The sequence below is a fragment of the Sminthopsis crassicaudata genome, chromosome 3 (assembly GCF_048593235.1).
Source record: "Sminthopsis crassicaudata isolate SCR6 chromosome 3, ASM4859323v1, whole genome shotgun sequence".
NCBI lineage: Eukaryota > Metazoa > Chordata > Mammalia > Dasyuromorphia > Dasyuridae > Sminthopsis > Sminthopsis crassicaudata.
The window spans coordinates 90,344,009-90,353,230 of record NC_133619.1 but is presented as its reverse complement, the minus strand read 5'-3'; the positions used below and the strand labels follow the sequence as shown (position 1 = coordinate 90,353,230).

General features: G+C 32.3%; 1 pseudogene; it reads right to left on the bottom strand.

The window, feature by feature from the left end:
- Positions 1 to 301: 301 nt before the first annotated feature.
- Positions 302 to 951, bottom strand: LOC141564872 (mitochondrial import inner membrane translocase subunit Tim8 A pseudogene; annotated as a pseudogene).
- Positions 952 to 9,222: the final 8,271 nt, after the last annotated feature.

Here is a 9,222-nt window from a genome sequence, read left to right as displayed (position 1 = left end):
CCAAAAGCCCACCCTCAAGCAAGCTTTAAATGAACATGTATAGAGAAGAGTCAATCTATAGGATCCCATTGTGAAGATATGGAAATAACTAGTGTGTTTTTAAAAAGGCAGTCCCATGAACAGTAATTGTTACAGGACACTATTAGTGTCTGCCCATAATGTTCACAAGTTTGACACTAAAAACAACATACATATCCAGAAACACACAGAAACCCCAAAAGCATAAAATTGATCTTGACTCATTCAAATGACAGGACAATCCAATGTGATATAAGATACATCTAAACATGTTAGCCAACTTTTGCATAGGGTTATTATTATTATTGTTATCATTAAATTCCATCCACAGTTTTTGTTTTTTGTTTTTTGGGTTTTTTTGAATTAGAGTTTTCTTTACCAAAAGTTCAGAGACAGTAGAGATGAGTGAAATTAATCAGTCAGGCAAGTTCTCTGAAAAGCCTGGCTTGGATTTCTGCTGATGCTCTAGTCGGTTCAAAATAAACTGACTAGTGTCAAGGAAGCGCTCAACACAGTTGACGAAACAGGATTCAGTCCTGCTATCCAACTTTGGTCCCGGCTTGTCCATACACTTTTCCCAACACATCTCAGTCATCTGGTGGACTAGTTGCTGGAACCGCTGCCTCTGAGTTTCCGCTTCGATGAAATGCTGCAGCTGGGGGTCCACTGAGCCCAACCCCTCCAAAAAGGATAAATTCATGCCCTGCCAGGATCTTGGCAGTTAAGCCAAGCAACAACCCGCCAAACTTTCCAGTCTCTGACCAGAAAGAGAATCAGAACCCGCTGGCTTGTGGACAGCGCTACAGAGGGATATGGAGACCACTTCCAGTGACCTATCCAATCTAATTTGGAAGCAGTAAATCGTAGGAATCCTCACACAGCTGCTGCAAACTTCAGAATTCCTCCTGCGACCTCCTCCTATCCCTTTTAGAAAATCTCACTGACCAGCTGGTGGAAGGTTGTGAGTGTCATTACCTCACAAAGAGAGTAGGGGGTTGGGTGGGGGATGGGAGGTAGAGAGGGGACAGTTATAGAGCTAGGAGAGTCAGTTTATGAGTCAGGGGGTTCAAATCTCTCTTCTATTCTTTATAGGCAAGATACTTACATTCTTTGTGTGCTGGATTTATTTTTTTTAACTCCAAATTTTATAGAACAGTTGATGATCTGCTTTGATTGGGGGAGGTATTTCATTAGGGTCTTCATGTACCAGAAAATATCAGAAATCCAGAATGAAGGGGATGGAAAGGATTATAATCTTCACACTTATTATCCACCCCCCCTAAATACTCTCTCTCTCTCTCTCTCTCTCTCTCTCTCTCTCTCTCTCTCTCTCTCTCTCTCTCTCTCTCTCTCTCTTTTTCTCTCTCTCTCTGTCTCTGTCTCTGTCTCTCTGTCTGTCTCTGTCTCTCTCTCTCTGTCTCTCTCTCTCTGTCTCTCTCTCTCTGTCTCTCTCTCTCTGTCTCTCTCTCTCTCTCTCTCTCTTTTCTCTCTCTCTCTCTCTCTCTCTCTCTCTCTCTCTCTCTCTCTCTCTCTCTCTCTCTCTCTCTCTCTCTCTCTCTCTCTCTCTCCTCTTTCTTTCTCTCTTTCTCTTCCCTAAAAGATTATTTCTAAGTCTTATAAGAGTACATAGTAGTTCGGTTCCTTTCTCCATATGGATGAAGCTAGAAAGAGAAAGGATGAGAAGCAGTCCAGAATAGTGGAAATAATCCCTTTGAAGTCAGAGGGACTGAGTTTGAATTCCACCTTCTACTTCTATTTATTGGACTTTTGGGCAAGTCACTTTTTCTTTTTTGGACTCAGTTTTCCTCATCCAATGGTGAAAACTAACCTTAAAACCCTTATGTCTGATCTACCATTAAAAATGGACTAATCTAGAAACTTTGATACAAATTTTTTTCCCCCGGGGGGGTTTCCTGTAAAATTGTTGTTTTCTTCTTCCCACAAAGTATGTGTATTGTGATGTATGTATGTACGCATATACACACACATACACATGATATTTATGTGTAAATGTATATATGTATATGTGTACACATATATACACATATCTATCCATATATACTGTCTGCTCCTTCCCAGGTGTCCTAAAACATATGAGTGTATGTATGATGTATATGTATATATGGCCATATTATGATGTGTGCATGCATGTATAGTGTGTAGGTACATATGTATGTGTATATATAAGTGATGTATATGTGTACATGCATGCATATGTTTCATATATATGTATGTATGTATATATATATATATATATATATATATATATATATATATATATATATATATATATATATAGTACATATGCATCCCATATGCATGATGCTTGTTTATATGCACATTTTTGGATATGTACACACATGCACACACAGCATATACATATGTTTACATATACACATGGCTGTTTGCCTCTTGCCAGTTCCCTTAAACACTATGTGTGTATGTGTGTATGTACATATTTGATATATGTTTATTTGTATATTTGAATAAGTATATTGTATGTATGAATATATATATATATACATATATATATATATATATATATATATATATATATATATATATATATATATGCACATGTATGCTGGTGCATGTGTGTATGATATAAAAAAATAATGACTTGCCCCTTGATACATTGATATGCTTCAATATTTAGTATTTGAAACAATCTGCAGAAAGTTTTCCTTTGGTAGATTCAACCAGATTGCCACAGCCCAACCACTCAAGTAAAGGGCAATTAATTCACTGGAGTCCAGTAGTCTGCTTATGACTATGGAAGGAGAAAGGGGAGCAGTCAGTCTGGGTTTGCTTCTACCCTTCCTAGAAGTGAAAAGAAAGAACCGAGTGAGGACTGACTAAATGAGATGTGTCTAAGCCCAGAACCTCTCCAACGTCTTATAGTAGCAGGAAATATATAAAACAAAATAAAGAAAAGAATAATAAATGGCTAAGAAAAGAGAATAAATTAGTTGTCACAGAAAATTCATCACTGAAAAACAAGAAGAAAAATGGATTTATTTTCAAAAGTTATTGAAATATTATGCTATTAAAAATAATGAACAAGCTGATTTTAGAAAAGCCAGGAAAGATTTACATGAATTAATGCTGAGCAAAACAAGCAGAACCAGCAATACATTGTACACAATACCAGCAAGAATGTGCAATGATCAACTATGAAAGACTTGGTTCTTCTCAGTAGTTCAGTGATCCAAAGCAGTTTTAATAGACTTTGGACAGAAAATGTCATCCTTATCCAGAAAAAGAACTAAGGAGATTGAATGTAAATTAACACATGCTATGTTCCCTTCTTTTTTTTTTTTATATCTCTCCCATGGTTTCTCCCTTTTACTTGGATTTTTCCGTTTCAAAGTGATTCATAAAGTAACGTGTATTAAAAATAAATAAATTTACTAGAAAAAAAGAAATTTATTTGACGATTGACATGCTGTACTGAACTAGAAGGAAAAAAAGAGAAAGACAATGAACTTGTAGTGCATCTGTTGTCATAAGGAAGAGAAAACAATCATAAAACTAATAAATGAAGAATTAATTATTTTTATACTTTAGTACATTTTTACATTAATACATTTTTAAAATATCACAAATGAATACTTTTTATAGAAACAGGGGATGATGAAGATAGAGATTATTTATATAGAAATAAAAGCATATTCTAGAAATTTAGACAGGGTAATTGGTCAGAGAAGAGAGGGCTTTGTAGAAGACATTGTGAGGAAAACAAAAATTTGAGGAAATATATGTAACTGACTGAAGTTACACAAAATAACACAAATTAACATAAAAAAGCAGAAAATTCACCATGTTTGCCTAGAATGTCAAATGATTAAACTGACAAAATAAAACAAAATGACAGAATATATAAGAAGAAAAAAGCCCAACAATTCACTGCATATGTTTCATATGAGATGTAAATTCCCAACACTGGGCAAAACTGAGGAGGTGATATAAATTTATTGTATTTCAAGTATTTTTTTTTAAAAAGCAGATTTTGCAATCATAATTTTAGAAAAGACCACAGTCAAAAGGTATAACATGAATAAGGGAACAATATTATACTTAAACTCCCTCTATAGACAATGAAACAATTTCATTATGAACTAAAGCCATGTATATACATGCAAACATACATTTATATGAAATACACAAATATACATACAATATTCACATATATGTATAAAATATATACAACAAAGTTATCTCAACATCACAGAGTACATACACAAAAATTTGTCAATTATTATGATATAAATAAATCATAAACTATTGTAGAAAGGCAGACATTAAATATATCCTTTAAAAAACACAGAACACAATAATGACTAATCAGTAAAGCAAATATGAACAAAAGATAAATACTTCAACAGAGAGAAATCATCATAGTTCAAGATAGATGATAAATTTATATCCATAATTACATGATGAATGTAAATTCATGTCTTCAAGCATTTTAAACTGCTTGCTATGTACTAGAGTACATATCCCTGTACTAAGTACTGAGGATACAAAATAATGTAAAAACATGGTCCTTAAGCTCGTTAAGCAGCTTACATTCAAACTGGCAAAGATAGCACAAAAAAAAAAAAAAAAAAAAAAAAAAAAAAAAAAAAAAAGGAAGCTGAAAAGCAGAGTGTGGGGTAGGTTGGCAGAGTGGAGGAAAAAGTCCAAAAGGAGTGCCAAAGAATAGAGGGGCAAATGTGGTACTTGGGAACTTTCCTTAAAATGAAGTGTCCAAGAAGAAATGACCATTGGGAAAATATTCTAATATGAGAAATAATTAGGCTGCCAGACTTTACTAGCAAATATTATACAAGAGAAGTACTAAAAGGGTTATCATTAAAATACAATAGGACCAGAAACCAAAAGACAGCCTATATGTTTTATATGATTAACACACTATAAAGTAATCTAGAGCAGAAATTCTTAACTCTTTTGTGTATCAAGAACTCTTTTGGCAGGCTTACAAAGCCTAATTAGTAATGCAATTAGTTGCCTAAATTCATAATTGACAATGTTAACCCAGATAGAGATTAGTGAATTTTTTTCCCCCATTCTCTATTCGAATTATGGACACCCTGAATAGATCCTTTTGATGGGAGAACATGAATAAGAGCTGTCTCAATGGGAATAGGTTGTGATTTGGAGTACTAGAAAGAATACTCAACCAGAGAATTCTCATATCAAATGTGAATTATCAAAATGTAGAATTATAATTTTCCATATGGGGATAAAAGTTTCAAGTGAGTGAAGAACAATAAGAAAAGAAAAATGTGAGATTGACATTGTATTGTAAAAACAACAACAACAACAACAAAAACCAGAATGAGAAAGAGTTTCCAGATATTCAATTTTTTTTTCAGATGGAAGAGACCTTGGATGTCAGATACTGAAAGGCAAAGGGTATTTGTCAAATAATATCGGTTCCTCTAAGTGAAGGGAAAGGGAAGTCATTCTAGAGACAACAGGGCTAAAAAATGTGTATATTTAATGGCCCAGTGGATAGAATATTGGGCCTGAAATCAGGAATACCTGGGTTCAAATATGACCTTAGTTACTTACTGGGCAAGTCATTTAATCCTGTTTGTCTCAGTTCCCTTATCTGTAAAAGGAACTAGAGAAAGAAATGACAAATCACTGTAGTATGATTGCCAAGAAAATTCTAAATGGGCTCACAAAAAGTTGGATAAGACTGAAATGTGACTGGACAACAAAAAATGTAAGCTTTTATAACTTAAAATTCCATTGATTTGGGCAACATTCTATGTGTCTGTGTGTGTGTGTGTTTGTGTATGTGTGTGTGTTTAGAGCCACAGATTATATTCAATATAGACAAATAATTTAAAATTTAATACAAAATTCTTAAGCAAACTATCTAGGAGTAAATAAATTTCTAATATTACTTGATACTTTAATATCAATGCTGTAATTTTTTGATAACAGTTAAGATTCATAAAAGGAAAGAATGACCAAAAAAAATGTCTGAATTGGTCTTCAGTGGCTAATTCTATTTGGTGCAGTTAATTGTTTGTTGTCTTAAGAAAAGATCTTTTTAAATGATCATTTACATAGTAAGTTATAATGGAAAGAATCTGTTTGTGGAAGAAAAATTAAGTGACCTGATATTTGACTTCATGGCCCATGATTCATAAAATCCAAACATTTCAAAACTTCAAAAACAGTATCTATTATCAGAGGTCATTAATGATTCAATCTTCCTTATATAATAAAACATTGATTTCTTTTAAAGTGTTCTTTCAGAATTGTAATATCAACAATAGTTTCTAAACCATTAAGATTTTATTAGTTGTAAATTCATGCTTGAAATTCTTGACCAAGTGAGAATATATGTATGTATATATTATAATACTATACTATACTAATACCACACATACACTCACACTCACACACACACACACACACATATATAGTATTGTACACATATATGTATGTATATGTACATGTATATGTGTACATATACATCTATAGGTATATCCCTCAAAGGACAGATTACATTAACCAGGTAATTTTGAATGACATATGCAAATAAAAAGCCCAATTCTGGAACACATTAACTCATACACATAGCTTTTCTAATTTTATTTATTTACTTTATTATTTCTTTGCCTTTTGATTTTTTTCTCTTTTTATATGTATACTTCCTCCACTCCATTATGACTCTACCTAAGTTAAATTTGACCTTTGAGAGAAGCCACTGAGCTTTGTGCTATCACAGTATTGTAGAACAATTTGAGCTCAAAGGTCTATCATTCATCTCAATTGTATGGAGATTTGGAATGTATGGTGATTATGTTAAATCCTTAAGGGGAACCTAATTTAAGCTTGTTGTATGTTTTGGTTCAATATCATGAAAAATCAAACATTTTTATTTTTACCATGAATCAACCTCTATTTTTAAAATGGTAATTTATGAAATCAAATATTTCTAGTATTATCTAGAAATTGCCCATTTTATTAGTTTTGCCTCTTCTCTCAACCACTGCAAATAACAGTCCTACCACATCTTCATCTTATATTATTTTTTTCATCATAAAGTCTCTATAGCATATCTTCATGCTGAAGGCCTTCTCTTCTTTTAATATCTGAGGGCTTAAAATGTGTCACTCAATGCTATCAATCTTTGGTCCTTCATCCTTGCTATATGAATGAACCTTCTCCTTTTCTGGTCATAAATATCCTTCACAATATGTTTTACATTTCTACTGGTAAGTAAGTGGCCTTGGCAATAGGCTACAAACTGCAAAAACCCAACATTGCCCTTTGGGTACTTCATAATTTGAATTTTCCCCCAAAACATTTTATTACAGTATTCAAAAAGCAACAGAAAACCTCCAGAAGGAAATTGGCCTTAAAGATATAGGTTTTTACAATGACAATCGATTTAAGATAATTGAAAACACTGTACAATTTCTCAAAATTCACTAAATATAAAATCATTAATAAAACATGTTTGATTCTACTATGAGTCATTCTCTATTTTTAAAAAGGGGTAACTTGTGAAATAGATACTTCTATCATCATCTAGAAATTTCTTTAAAATTCAGGAGCAAATATATTTTCTTTGCTAATCTTCATCTATCTTTATTTAGGTCTACTTAACTAATTTAGTTCAAGAACCAAGAAAGCAGTTTTAAAACTTCCCCCAATTAAAAATATGTTTGTTAAAGATCCTAAAATTACAATTTAGCTTTATTTCAATTTAGCAATATCGTATATTTTGATTTTACGTGACTCTACATGCACATATACACACATATTTTTAAGTAAGACTACATTGTAGATAAGGAACTGTGTCATTGAAAATGCATTTTACTCTAAAGTTGTGAGTTTGGGAATTATATTTCATGTGAATGTAGATAATCATCAATCATAAATGTCCCTTTGTGTCTCCAACAACATATTACAGACAAAAGAACTGTATCAGAATTCTGAGACATTTACTGTCAGAAATATTCTAGAGAGTGGTTTAATTTCCTTCTAGCTTTTGAAAACTAAAGTTGGAAGGACATTTTCCCCTAAGATCTTTCTAATACCTATTTACAGACAGACTTATCTATTAATTTGTAATAACATTACTTCATGGTAAAAATCAAGAAGTTATTTTATTAATTCTTTTTTCAAAGAAAACTCTAAAAATAAAGCAAAAACCAGGAGTTTTATTGAAGCATTAAAATTCTGCCCACTTAATATCATTTACTTAAGTTGCAAGAAAGTAAGAGAGTATAAATGACCTATTGCAGATAGGCTAAGCCTTGGATTTAGGAAAAGCTGGATTAAAATATTTTCTCTTATACTTACTATCACTATGGGCAATTACTTTTCAGGGAATGCTTCAGATTTATTCAATATTTTACAGATATTTACAAATAGATTCAGATCTATGATAACAGAGGACATTCTTATAATTAGGATGTTTGCTATTGTGGCATATATATTGTGAATACATATATACCTAATGTTATACATCCTATATATAATACAATATATGTGTATGCATTGAATGAATAATTTATTTAGAGTTTGTTATGTACCAAACTGTGAAAAAGCAGTGGGTTTATATATATGAAAGCAAAACATTTCTGCCCTTAGGAAACTTATAATCTAATGTTCGTTTTATTTTCAATCATATCTGACACTTCTTGATCCCATTTGGGTTTTTCTTCACAAAGATACATTTAACTGATGAGGAAACTGAGGCAAAGAGGGTTAAGTGACTTGCCTAGGATCAAATAAGTAGTAAGTACTGGTGGTTAAACTTCAGGGCCAGCACCCTACCCACTGTGCTATATAGCTGCCCTACATTATAATCTAAAAGGGAAGGGGTATATATAGAGGGTTTCAGTAGATAGAAAGGGACAGTTTTTTTTTAATGGTAAATAAGAGGGATGGCTAGTAGGGCATTTATTTGAATAAGCCAATTAGCCTTTTTGCCTTAATTTTTTCCTTCTGTAAAGTGAAGACATTGGACTCAATAGTCTGTTTTCTTTTAGTTCTAAACTCCTTATTCTATTAAGGAGTTTGATTAGTTACAAAAGCAATATTTGGAAAAGGTAATATAGCAACAAATATTTTTCATCTGTTTTCCTCTCAAAAACTACTCTCATCTATACCATAGTATTATTGATTAGAAAACTTTTTTTTTTCTAATTGCAATGGCACTATTGTTTT